Source organism: Sapajus apella, unplaced genomic scaffold (assembly GCF_009761245.1).
Source record: "Sapajus apella isolate SASKATOON/1434 unplaced genomic scaffold, GSC_monkey_1.0 scaffold33, whole genome shotgun sequence".
Taxonomy (NCBI): domain Eukaryota; kingdom Metazoa; phylum Chordata; class Mammalia; order Primates; family Cebidae; genus Sapajus; species Sapajus apella.
Genome location: NW_022436973.1, coordinates 16332611 through 16346878, shown reverse-complemented (window position 1 = coordinate 16346878; position 14268 = coordinate 16332611). Strand labels below are relative to the sequence as shown.

General features: G+C 41.2%; 1 protein-coding gene across 2 annotated transcripts in view; it reads right to left on the bottom strand.

Moving 5' to 3' along the window:
* Nucleotides 1-10030, bottom strand: part of PAK5 (p21 (RAC1) activated kinase 5) — a 288323-nt gene extending 278293 nt beyond the window's left edge. The window contains exons 1-2 of one of the 2 annotated variants that reach the window (XM_032295427.1): nt 9717-9992; nt 1703-1838 (exon numbers count right to left, since the gene is read on the bottom strand). The gene's annotated coding sequence lies outside the window, so the exon portion shown is untranslated. Of the gene's footprint in view, nt 1-1702; nt 1839-9716 lie in introns of both variants that reach the window. The other variant, XM_032295426.1, reaches the window with a different exon arrangement.
* Nucleotides 10031-14268: the final 4238 nt, after the last annotated feature.

Sequence of the window (14268 nt, the reverse complement as noted above, 5' to 3'; positions counted from 1 at the left end):
TGGACAATAGGGCAATGAAAGAGTAGTAGGGGCGTGAACCAGTGCTTTAGAGAAACCAAGGTACTCCTTATGGCCAATTTACCTTAATCATCAATGACACAATGGCAATTCCGTTGGAAATTACCAAAGGAAATCTCACAACTGGACATCTGTTTAAAAATGTAAGTTAAATTTTCTTCTTATACAAGCAACCAAATATTGATTTTTGGTTTGGAACATTCGGTTAATTATAATACCAAACACAGCCAGGCAGTCAATGCATTTACCCTCCCTTTTCATGAGGAAATCTACAAGAACAGAAATGCTGAATCTGAGGATTCGAGAGTATTGGAGAGTCAAATTGGGCTGATTAATCCAGTGACTTTTAAATTATTTAAGGTTCAAGGATTGCAAACAAAACTTTTCTTATCCATTGAAGTGCTGTATACCACAATGTTTATGGCCTGTGGATTCAGACGATCCAAGGCTTCTTGACTCTATCTAGCTGCATGATATTTGCCTTGAGTGACTTATTTTACAGTGCTCTTATGAAGACTAACTAATATACATAGGTAAAATACTTGGATGTGGGCTTAACACATCTTGTTCAATATGTTAGCTATAATCACAAAGGTGAAATCTATTTTTCTTATAATCTACATTGCCATTGCATGATTAGCTAATTATGCACGTGTGTCTCAACAATTGAGTGTTATTTTTCTAAAGCAGTTACCTGAGCAGGCCTGATCCAAATATTTGAGAAACAAGAGTATAAAAGGAGTCCCACATGTTACAGATCTCAATATATAAATACTGTAAATCAAGCTAAAAATGTTAATTTAAATGTATTATGTCTTCCTAGCTTGATAAATATGCCTTTATAGCAACCTAGAAGCCAGGTTTAAATTTAGAATACTTGAATCCCAGAACATGGCAAAGCAAGGAGACCCAGTCTTTGCTCCCCTCCACATCTCTTTCTCTTATTATCATGGCCTCCAGCACCCGTGTTGAGACTACAAAGTCCACAAGTCCAAGCTCCATCTAACCTCCCACCAACAGTCTTTTTTCAGCCCCCATTGGGCCCAGGAGCCCCATGAGAAGTAAATTCCAAGGTCCCAGCTATGCAGAGCAAGGCTCAGAAGGAAGCAAAGGGCTCTAGGGAGTGCATGGGCTCTTTGATTGTTGCAGAAGAGCAGGGCTGTCCAGGTGCTGAGAAGTTGGAGTGCAGAATAGTGGAGCCCTCTGTGCAGTGAGCAGGGCAGGGACCTCTCTTGCTAATTTAAGATTATTTTCTCTGTCCTGTTTTTAGTGCAAGTGAAGAACAATTGCCTTTTTTCCCCCTTCCACTTACAAGTCATCTTTCTTCACAGAAAAGTTTATAAAGAGTTTATAAAAGCAACAACATGATTGTTAAGTTACCTGGACAGCCACAGACATTTCCTATTGATGGTGAGAACTGCAGTAAGAATACACACTGATCTAAGCATGATCTTTTAATATTTGATTAATAATAACTTTAGTTATTAACCAAAGTTAATTGAACCAAGAGCCTTGTATTCATGGTGAACTAACCTGAAACACGACCATTGGGCTTGAAGAACATAAGATAATTCAGAAAAGAAGGCTAGACCTGTGTTTGGTACCTAATCTATTTCCAAACTATACCTTTTTCTTCTGCTACACTGTTTCTTTCAGATTATCCCTTTCTAGGATTTTCTCCTACCTGAGAAAATGGGACCTTCCTTTCGAAATTCCTGCTGGTATATGAGGATCAAGCTGAAAAGCCACACTCTTCCTGATATGTCACTTCTGGCTCCAAAAAGAAAAAGTATCTTCTGTGTAGGGCACCCACACTGCACCTTTAATGATGCACATCACAGTGAACATTATTCCATGAACCTTAAGTTAAACTCTCACGTCACAGCAAATGTTTCCTATTGGAGGGGGAGAGAGGGATGGCTGATATTCAACCCTGTTTGCCTCTTAGTCCTAAGATAATGGGCATTTCTGTTGTCTTTTTATGTTTTGGCTTGGTTTGGTTTTGGCTTTTCAGCACCCGTCACGTCTCTTGGGTTTCTTTCATTGGAAAGGGGTAGTGGGCCTGCTAATCAAGGCACCCCACTTCTACAAAGAACCTCAAGCATAACAGCCAGTGGACTGTGGTCAAGCTCTGAACAAGTCATTCTTGGCTGGGGCCTGTTTCTCAAGTGCCTGATAACTAGACCTGGAGCCGAATAGCTTCGTCTGCTTCCAAGCTGTTTCGGGGTGTGTGTGTGTGCGTGTGTGTGTGTGTGTGTGTGTGTGTGTGTGTGTGTGTGTATGTTGGGGGATTCCCCACCCCCCCCACCACATTTCTGGAAATTCTTTTAGCTTCCTAATATCCTTCTAGTAAATTCCTTTTGCTGGAGTTAGGCAGAGTTTCTTTCATTTGCATGCAATCTAGGAGTCATTGCTGATACACATGGCAGAGCCCCTGACACAAGAGATAATCAATGAATGTTTGTTACATAAATGAATAATTACAACCTAAATGTATATCACTGCTTATTTGTAAAATAGCGAGTTTTTTTTTTTGATTCATAAAAGAACACATTAACGACTAATTTCTTTTTCAAGGCAGGGTCTCCCTCTGTTGCCCAGGCTGGAGTACAGTGGCGCAATCTTGGCTCACTGCAACCTGCGGCTTATGGGTTCAGACATTCCTCCCACCTCAGCCTCCTGAGTAGCTGGAATTACAATTGTGCACCACCACGTCCAGCTAACTTTTTTATTTTTTGTAATTATAGGGTTTTGCCATGTTGCTCAGGCTAGTTCAGACTCCTAAGCTCAAGGTGATCCACCTGCCTCAACCTCCCAAAGCAGTGAGATTACAGGTGTGAGCAACCGTGCCCATCTACTACATTTTTTAAAATTTGGAAAAGTGTAGCAAAATAAAAGCCATCCATATTTCTACCACCCAGAGATTGCCTAACTTTTTAATTTTGTTCTTTTATATACCTGCATCATGTTTTCGTTTCACAAAACACATATTAATGATACAATATATGTAGTAGTGCATTTTGTTTTTTTCCACTTAAAATTGTGGTGAAGTTTGTATCATGTCATTATATAGTCTTCAAAATGATTAATTTTAATAGCTATATAAAAGTATGTTATCTTGGGATCTTAAATGTCTTTAACCAGCTCCCAAGTTCTAGTTATATAGGTTGTTTTTAATTTTTATTACTATGAAATATAATACATAATTTTGCCTGCATCTACTTCCTTAGCAAAGACAAAAACAAACATAAAATAAAAAGCAAGAGAAATGGTATGTCAATTAATTTGCACTTTTAAAAGCTTTTGACAATTTTTTTCTTTTTCTTTTTTTTTTTTTTTTTTCAACAGAATCTTACTCTGTCACTAAAGCTGGATCATAATGACACAATCTCGGCTCACTGCAACCTCCACCTCCCAGGTTCAAGTGATTCTCCTGCCTCAGCCTTGCAAGTAGTTGGGATCACAGGAGTGTGCCACCACACCCAGCAATTTTTTTGTATTTTAGAAGAGATGGGGTTTTGCTACATTGGCCAGGGTGGTCTCAAATTCCTGGCCTCAAGTGATCTGCCTGCCTCGGCCTCCCAAAGTGCTGGTATTACAGGCATGAGCTACTGTGCCTGACAGACCTTTTGACAAGTATTTTTAAACTTCTCTGTAGGAAGGTTGTATTATGTAACCCTCCCACCACAAGTAATGAAAGAGATTGTCCTTCTCACTGCATCCTTGCCAGTATTGAGTTTATTTTTTGTATTTTTTACTTATTTAATGCATAAAACATGGCACCTCATTTTCATTTTTATTTGCATTTCTGGGATTAATAGTAATAGCATTAATTAAACATGTGCATTGGTCTTTTATTTCTTCCTTTCGAAATATGCTTTCGTATATTTGGACAATTCTATTGGGGTGCTATTGTTTACTAATTGATTTGCAAGAGTTCCTCAGGGCTATTGTGAACTATCCTGTCATGTTTGGTGTCAATATTATTTTCCATTATTCTGCTCTGCTTTAAAATACATACATTTCTGCATATGAAAGTTTAAAATGCATTCAAATCTATGCTTTGCTTTGTGATTCTTCCAATTGATTTTATATATAAAAAGTACTTCCCCTAAAATTAAATATTTTATTCTAGCTTTGTTTTACACCTTGCATATAAACTTAGCAATTTACGTGGAATTTCGTTTGGAAGGTCATGTAAACAGAGGTTCTTAGTTGAATGTTTTCTATATGCTTAGCCTATTTCCAAGACGTTTTTGTCAAATACTCCTCACTGTTTCATAATACTTTCTCCGTCATATTTCTGTTTCTAACAATGACCTAAATCTGTTTCCGAGCTCTTCTATTCCACTGAGCTATCAATCGATTCTTACACCAGTACTACATTGCTATAATGATTGTAGTTCAATGATCAAATTTATTTTTATTTCAACAACGGCACTCATTACCACTGCAGCTCCCATCTACCTACCTTCACCCCCTCCACCCACATCTACCACTCACCGCCCCCACCCATACCGCCTCATCCCACCATCTTCATGTATTCTTCTCTACCATCAAACTTCCCCCACCTCCACCATCCCCAGAACTCCACACCCCACACCACCTGTATTGACCACTACCTCCCGTCTTAACCACCAACACTCACCTCCCCTGCCACCACTACTATTCTTTTGAAAAGTTTTCTTTTATTTTTATATAGTGATTCTTCCAGATGGATGTTCGACTCATTTTGTAAGGTTCTCCCAAATCCCAATGTAATAAAACTATATAATTGATCTGGGAAAAATAACCATTTCATAATATTCATCTTTCTACCAAAGCATAAGGTATATCTTTCATTTGTTTTCTTCTCAGTTTATTGGTTTGAGTAAAATTGTATAGCTTTCTACAAAGGCTTGTATATATTTCTTATTTTTCCCAAGTATTTTACGTACATTTCTTATTTTTCCTACTCAATGTATATTTTTATGACTTCATGAATAGAATCATTTCTATCCTACTTTTTAGTTAGTAAAACACCAGCATTTGGGGTGACCATCGATTTTTGAACATGTATTCTATAACCAATGACCTTTCTGAAATTTCTTACTAGTTCCTTTAGGTTTTAATTAATCCAATTGTATATCCATCACTTTTAAACAAACTCAAGACACACCGTATAATTTTTGGTTACTTATTGAAAAGCTTTACTTAAGCATAGGCATTAAATGCTATTTTACTACTTATTTTTTAAAATCACCTTTTTATGATACTAATATAAAGACCTGAAATTGAGCCACCTTAGAAATCTAAAACGTAACATGTGCTCCTCTGTTGAACTACATTCTTTTCCCTTGGGCACTCGGTCTTACTATTCAAAACTACAAAAAGGGCTCTGAATGAGAGACATTAAGTCATTTCTCACTTAGATTAAACAGGACAAATTAAACAATAAAACAATTCAGAATTTTGACAGAAACACACCAGGAACTTGGTGCCATATAAAAAGCAATTTGTCTCCTGATTTAACTCCAGAGATAATGGCCAGGATGATTTTTAAAATAAAACAGGGCCCACCTAAATATGCTGGGAAAGCAGTTGCATGCTCTTCTATATATGAGCAGACACATTTTTCCCCAGATAAGCATACATTTCCTATATCAAAAGATCCAGATAATAGTACCAGCAAATTATTAATTCACAAAATATTTGTTGTGCTCCTATAAGTGTGGGGTTCTGTGTTACCGGGAAAGATTGGGGGCAATAGTGATGATTACATACAGGAACTGAAGAGACACTGGCATATAATAGAAGCTCAACAAATAATTAAGTGTATTATTTATTTATTATTATACATTATGATTGTGATTTATTGTTTACTATTAGTTTCCAGAAAACTGAAAGTCTAGTTCACCATTGTCTTCCAAGAGCCTAGCATGGCAAATATACACATGTAATAAATATTTGCAGAATATTTTTTGACTGATTGATGTATTTTTACAAAAATCTCAGTTGCCAAAAAAATATTTTGGCTCAATTCTTAACTTCTAGCCTAAACCAGTTCTTAAAAGACGCATTTGTTAAAGCCAAGAATACTCCCCTTTTGAAGTCAGAATAAGGTTCTAAATTGCTCTTTCTATACCAGTTTAGAAAGAAAAAAAAAAAACCTAAAAATCAGATCTTTAAGTTGGCACAGGAAAATACCACGAGGCAGAGTGTTCATTCCTTCACTCATTTGCCAAATGTTTATTGAGAATCTTCTGTATATAAGACATAAAATAAATAGCCATTATAGAGCTTACAGACATGGCCAAACAAATAAATAGGCAATTATAAACTGAGGTAAGTGCTGTGGAATAAAAGTAAAAGGATGATGAGAGTGTTGTGTTAGTGGGGAAGAGGGGTCAAGGAAGCCCAAGGGACAAGTACGACCCAGGCTGGAAAAATATAGAGGGAAGTGGTTGGGGATGTTCCAGAAACACACAGGGTCAGTGTGACAGCAGCAAGAGGAAGAGATGCACAAGATGAGGCTGGCCAAGTACCAAAGGCTCTAGGAGTCTCTGGAATCTGTCCCAGGTGTGTGGGTGGTATTTTATATAGGGAACTGACATTATCCTATCTGCTCTGGATGAAGTATTAGAAGAGCCAGGCAAGGAATCAGGGGTCTTGTTAGGAAGTTAAGACTAGTGGTCCAGATAAGAGATGATAACTTAAAGTTTGATAGTGGCGATGGTGGGGATTGAAAGAAACGATCAAGATGTATTTAGAGATCTATATAGAAAATAGCATTTATAAGACTGCATGATGGTTTTGCATGCCAAGGGAACGGAGGCATCAAAGGTGATTCTTGGGTTTCTGGTTAAAGAAACTCCATGGACAGTGGTGTCATTTACCAGGTTAAGAAGGACTAGCTTATCTTTGTTGCTATTATTGTTTAATGTATTTTGTTTGTTTTGCATTGGCTTGGAAGGGTAGCAAAAAGGATGGAAGGCAACATCAACAAATCAGTTGAGGAGAGAGTATGTTTGAGATACCTATAGAAGAGCCAGGTCCTGGTTTGTCTTGGCTCTTAAACACCCAGGTAAGTGACATGCATAAGTGAGGTACCTTTGAACCCTCTTCCCTACCATGGTTGGGTATATAAAGCCTCAAATAGATTAGTTGGCTTAAATAATCTTTAAAGTCTTTTCTGAACCCATGCTACTCTATCTTTACCTCCTGCTGTTATGCTCACATAACGTTAATGTTGTCATTAAACACAGTTTCATAGAGATGTTGGTATACTGGGCTGAAGAATGTCTCCCAAGAATTCATGCCCGTCTAGAACCTGTGAATTTAGAAATCAAGCCTTTTCAAAAGTAATCTGATTAATATGAGGTCATACTGAAAAGGAATGGGTCCTAAATCCAATATGAATGATGTCTGTATAAGAAGAGGGAAATTTGGACACAGGGACAGAGATAGAGGGGAAGATGCCAGGTGAAGACAGAGACAGAGATTGGAGTTATGCTGCCACAAGCCAGGGAATGTCTAGGGCTACCAGAGCTGGAAGAGGCAAGCAAGGATCCTCCCTTAGAGGTTTTGGAGGGAGCATGGCCTTGACAACACCTTGATTTTGGACCTCTAGCCCCCAGAATCATGAGAGAATAAATTTCTGTGGTTTTAAGCCATTCAGTTTTTGGTGACTTGTTATAACAGCCCCAGGAAACGAATACAGTTGGGAAATTTAAGTGAAATCACATGTTTTAACCTGAATCATCATATAGGGCACAGAGTATACGTTCAGTAAATATCCATTTCCCTTATACTCATAATGGTCACCACCATTTTCCTAGTGGTTGGAATTATGAGTAATCTATGTATCTACTTATTTTGGCAGGTCTTACTACTCCTAGAACTGTTTTATAAGTGAGGAAACTAAGGCTTAGAAGAGTTAAGTAATTTTCCCAGAATCACAAAGCTAGCCATAGAAGAGTCAGAGTTCAAACACCTGCCTCCCATACCTACAGCATTTCAACAAGCCCTGACAGAGTGGAGAGGCACTGCCAGACTAGATTTTCAATGCTTGCAATTAAAACTCACATTTTTAAATAAAACAAAAAGCTGCAGAGACCTATTACAATCTCTACCTATTCACAGAAGAACACAGATTTTAAGTCTAAGGCCAATATTACCAATGAACTTGCCATTGGCTTCTATGGCTTCCATTTAGCAGAGCATCTGCCTTGAACAAATGTATTCCAAGTCAAGGTATTATCATCAGATTGGACATTTATGGCTGTAATTTACTTAAATGCATTTTCCTTATGTATTCCCCACTTCATTCTGATGATACTGACTCATTCTCGCCACCTAACAAGACTATAAAAATAGTGTGAGTGCAGAGGAAACTGTCTCCAAACTTCATATTCCAAGATGCCCATCCTTTAGATTATAAAGCAAAAAATAAGTGCATGCTTTAAATCTACCTTTCTCCCCAACACTGAGTTGTTGTCCTGTTGAACATAACAGATATACAAATCTAAGGTGGCACAACTATTATTATAAGGTGTCAATTTTATAGAATTCTAGCGTAGGAGGGACTTCTAAAAAGCATCTAGTCCTTCTGCATCAGGTAAGAGAAAGAGTGTCTTTAACCTCCAAGTCCCAGAAGAGAAGCGGTTGCATAAGAGATTTTGTGAGTTACCTAAGCCCCTGTGGCTATGTCTTGGTAGAACTCCGCAGAATTCCAGGTTTCCTGATTTCTCTAAAAGTGTGTTCAGTCTTTCAAGCTGTCATCAGCTATTAACAATGACACTTTCCTCTGGCTTTGTGCCAACTTTTATTTTTCTTTATTATTCTGGCCTTAAAAAGGCCACTATAAATAGCCTCAGTGCTTCAGGTTTCTTTAATTGATATCTAATGTTGACAAATTAACTCATATATGGAGTTGAAAGCTCCATATACACACATGGTTTCAAGAAGGGCGATCACACTTATCCTCCAAACTGAGCAGTGATGATCCTTGGACTTCTCAAGTTTACCCTCTAGGAGGCTGGCATGGCACACAATTTTGACAAGAGTTTATAACTGAAATCCTCTTCCACGCCCTGCCCACAAGGGTGCCCACAAGCAGAAGTTCTCTTTCTCTCTCCATTACAACCCACCACGCGCGTGCACACACTCACACACGCACACAGGCAAATAACAAAGGAAAACACAGCCCCATAAAGGCTCAGCTATTGCATCCTCCAGTCCACACCTGCCAAAAGGCAAAAACCATAGGGAATCCTGCCCTGGCAATATGTCCAGCACTCCTCGGGAAAAGCAGCACCGTGGCACCCCCAGGGCGTGCGCGGCTGTATACACACAAAGAACTGATACTGGGCTTGCAAGCCGTTCGGGGTACTAGAGCTCTCAGGGCTGGAATTCGGGGTTCTCCCCCACACCCTCCCGCCCAGCAAAATGGAACTATCCTTTATTTGACCCGTAGAAAGCCCAGGCTGGAGAGCAGCGCAAGGGTTGGGGGTGGGCGGTCCCGATAGCTACCCTTCAGGCAGCAGGTCCCTAGCCTTTGCATCTCCTAGGAGATGCAGGATCGCGCTGTCACAGAGGTCCTCTTCGAATCCTCTCCCGGCAAAGCGAGATGCTCCGGGTACCAGCGGCGCGCGTCCCCGCAGGCGCCCCTCCTTGCGCGGACACCCACCCAGGCAGCCCCACCAGGCGCGCCTGCCTACCTGGCGGCCGGCTGTCAGCGAAGCGGCGGTGCCTCAGCCTCTCCTCAGCTGCTACATCGCTCCCAGCGCCATGTTCCCGGTCTCCCCGGGAGCACGCTGGGGAACTACTACGGGCTGGGAAGGGGCAAGGGGGGCGGGGGCCAGAGGGAGGGGGTGGGAGGCAGAGCCACGGCTTTCTACTCTCCACCCAAACCTCCCCCAGCTACTGAGCATGCCCAGCTGCCCGGCTTCTCCCCTCGGAGGACTGTCCATGAGCGCACGCAGCTGCTCCGGGTTTTTGTGGCAGCCGGCGGGAGGCAGGCGGTAGCGGCTGCGGCGGGTAGAGGTGAGGGGGAGGGTCGGGGGGCGTGTCTACACTCCGGGTGCTGGAACCGGGAACTGGAGCAAGCGACCAATCCAGTCGCGCTTACTCCCTGCGGTCCGCGGCGGGGGCACCTCCTGCACGCCCTCTCCCCACACTCTAGGGGTTTGCAGAAATTTTGTTCAGGACCATTGCAGGTTTGAGCTTTGCTTAAGAGACTAGCAGAGGTGGGGAGGAGGAGGGGCTGAGAAGCAGAACAGTGGGCTGGCCTCTTTGCCACCACCTGGACCGGTGCGTCTCAAACTTTAATGTGCCTGTGAATTAAAATGCAGATTCAGATTCAATTGGCTGGGTCCTGAGATTCTGCAAGCCTAACAACCTCTCAGGTGAAGCTGATGCTGGCCCTCCCACCACTCTGAGTAGCAACGATCTAGAGAACCCCTTATCTGTGACCTCTGAGTGGTCATGCTTCAATCCGCCAGCCCAGCAATGGTCTGGTGTTCACAGAGATTCCTCCAGTTTGGCGTTGCCGAGCCTTCCCCAGAAGGGGTCTTCGTGGGGCTAGGCTCTGATCACCCACCTTCTCCTTGGCTGCTGTCTGATTTAGAATTTAAGACCCAGGGGAGGAAGGATTCCTGGACCTTTTCATGCTCACTTTGATAGTTAGCTAGTAAGTCGGTTGCTGGTTGAGCTGCACCGGTTAAATCTGAACCACTCTGCCTTCGCTGTCCCCCTGCCTTTCCTGAGCTGGGACAAAAACTCAGACTGGGCATCAAAGTGTTTATTGTAAATCTAATAGCAAGCTTGGGCTTGCCCAGTTAAGAAGGCTGACAGATTATGACAAACATGTAGCGCATTTTTGGACCAAGAGATGGCAGGCCTTTTTGTTGAGTGATGCTTGGGCTGAAGTTTGCAATGATATTTGTGGTTCAACTTAAACTTCCCAGTTGCCTACTGCCCTCCCAGACTCTTGAGGCATCCAGCATTATCAAGAGTCTAGTGAGTGAAAAACATTCATGAAGTAGTCCTGAGTTTTTACCCTTGGAAATGAAGAAGCCACACCCTTGTCTGTCTTCAGCTGCAGCAAGAGTACTATGAGTTAGTAATGCATATGGAATCTGATCCCATAACTAGACACAAAATAAGGATTGGTTATCTCTGTTCCCTACTATACTCAATGACCTTAGACAGTTTTCTAGCTAATAGTATAATAGCTATCATTTCCCCTTGTTTGTTTTCCATTCACTTAGTACCTTTAATGTAGTACTGGCCATATCAAAACAGGAACCATAGGATAAATTGATGATTACTTTTCTCAGTGTTCCTGTGTCCTTGTGTATCATAAGCTCTTTTTCAATTTAAAGGAGTAAGAGTCTCTAAATCCATCACTTCCTTCTCAAAGCTGCACACAGCCATAACAACCTACCCACTGCCCCCATTGTCACAACCAGGACTGTATGCATAAATATTCTCTTTTGACTTTCTTATATATGTGCTCACATAGAGCCAAAACCCAGAACATATTTGTATTGAGATGTAGTTTATTTGTCATTGGTTAATAACAGTTAAAATTTTTAATTGAAATATTGAACCATAATCACTTAAAATAGCTTTCCTGTCATACATAAAGGTTGTGTTTATACATTTGTTTCTGCTAGTTAAATATGGTGATTGTTAGCTGCCTCACATTTATTTTGAAAGTATGCAAGGTAAAAATTATAGATGAATAATAATACTATTTCTGTAAATACTGCATTGCTTGAAGTCCTAAGGGTTTTCTTTTTTTTTTCTTTTTTTTTTTTTTTTTTTGAGACGGAGTTTCACTCATGTTACCCAGGCTGGAGTGCAATGGCGCGATCTCGGCTCACCGCAACCTCCGCCTCCTGGGTTCAGGCAATTCTCCTGCCTCAGCCTCCTAGGTAGCTGGGATTACAGGCACGCACCACCATGACCAGCTAATTTTTTGTATTTTTGGTAGAGATGGGGTTTCACCATGTTGACCAGGATGGTCTCGATCTCTTGACCTCGTGATCCACCCGCCTCTGCCTCCCAAAGTGCTGGGATTACAGGCTTGAGCCACCGTGCCCGGCCAGGGTTTTCTTTATAAGTAATGTCATTTCTTGAGGGTTTAGCATGCAGTATTTGACTAAGGACCAACACCTGTGGGTGGGGGGCATACAAGAAGCAGGAGCAGGCAGAGGTAGAAGCTAAGCTGTGACGCAGGCCAATTGCAGTCTTGATCAGCCCCTTAGGTAGCTCACGAGCTAGGGTGATCGTTCAGAATGACCCTGAATTGGTCTGAGATAGTCAGTTTTTTATATCCACATGAATCATTGAGCATGGGCTGTTTCTAGTGGGGGCATGAACTTAAGACATGCAGCTCTGGCAATCCTTAAAGGGAATGACAGCTAAAACCCTCTATCAGCTGTAGTCCCCACAGCTGCGGTAATGAATCCATCACTTATGGGGAATTTAGGCAAAACATTACTTTGCCCACCACATTGATACATTTATTAAGTACAGCACTTTTGAATACACAAAGTAGAACTCTACTGATTTGTCAGAGACATTTGAAAACTTTATTTTTAAGTAAGTAATAGGTTTTCTCTCTGGCTCGAATATTTAAAAGTTGGAAAATAACCTGTAATCAGTCATTGAGAGTATACTATCTATTTAGGTATCTGGCTGTATGCATTTTTATATGAGGTGTTTAATTATGATTTATTGAGCAGGCATGTATTCATTGTCTGCCATTTAAGACATGATTTTCTCTACTGTCAAAATCTGTATTTATAATTTGTAATGGGGGAGGAATGACTGTTTGATAGTAATTAGAAGTGCATTTTTCAATAAAATAGAGCTACCGACTAGTCAAGATTTCATGCACAGCTTGGAGAAGGTAAAGAGAATAACCAATCTTGTTGACACCAAAAACTGTGACAAGGTGAACCTGAGGGGTGGAGAACTTAGTAGATCGGCTGATGGGGATGTGTAAGGCAGCATGCTGGAACCCTTCAGACTACCCAGCTTATTCTCTTTACCTTCTCCATGCTATGCATCTGCAAATGTCTGGAATTTTTGAAAGATGATCCACAATCATAAGGGAACCAGCATGGACTCTAGAAAGGAAGCAGGACATTGGCTCAGACAGTGGAGGTGGGAAAAGAATAGGAGGTGGAAAAGAATGTTTCACGGAACATAAACAAAAAGCATATGAAGAATGGGTCTCTAAGGAATAATTTCCCCAAGGAAACAGAAAAAAAGTTTAGATGAGTATTTTTTTCCCCAGAGTTTCAAAGAAATGAACTACCATATAATCTCGATAATGTTTTTTGAAAGCACCACAAAGAAATATAAGGATTTAAAGAAGAGACAGTGGCCGGGCGCGGTGGCTCAAGCCTGTAATCCCAGCACTTTGGGAGGCCGAGGTGGGTGGATCACGAGGTCAAGAGATCGAGACCATCCTGGTCAACATGGTGAAACCCCGCCTCTACTAAAACTACAAAAAATTAGCTGGGCATGGTGGTGCGTGCCTGTAATCCCAGCTACTCAGGAGGCTGAGGCAGGAGAATTGCCTGAACCCGGGAGGCGGAGGTTGCGGTGAGCCGAGATCGTGCCATTGCACTCCAGCCTGGGTAACAAGAGCGAAACTCCGTCTCAAAAAAATAAATAAATAAATAAAAATAAAGAAGAGACAGTAAGACTAAAATAAAAGATAAACTAGCAGAGGTCAGGGAAAAATAAAAGTCATTAAACCACTCAAAAGATAAGAGAACAGGGGCCTGGTGTGATGGCTCATACCTATAATCCCAGCATTTTGGGAGGCTGAGGTGGGCAGATCACCTGGGGTCAGGAGTTCAAGACCAGCCTGGTCAACATGATGAAACCCTGTCTCTACCAAAAATACAAAAAAATTAGCAGGGTGTGGTGTCAAGCACCTAATAATCCCAGATACTCAGGAGACTGAGGCAGGCAGGGGAATCACTTGAACCCAGGAGGCAGAGGTTGCATTGAGCCGAGATCGCATCACTGCACCCCAGACTGGGTATGACAGAGGGAGACTCCATCTAAAAACAAAACAAAGAAAGAAAAGAAAAAGAGAATAGAAACAAAAGACTAACCACAACTGAAATTACAGTGAGACAAGTACTTAGCTACTAACAAATAAGGTACAAAAGAAATCATAGATCATTTTTATGGAAGACAAACAAAGGAGATCCAACACATGTACAACCAGTAGTATGCAGGAGC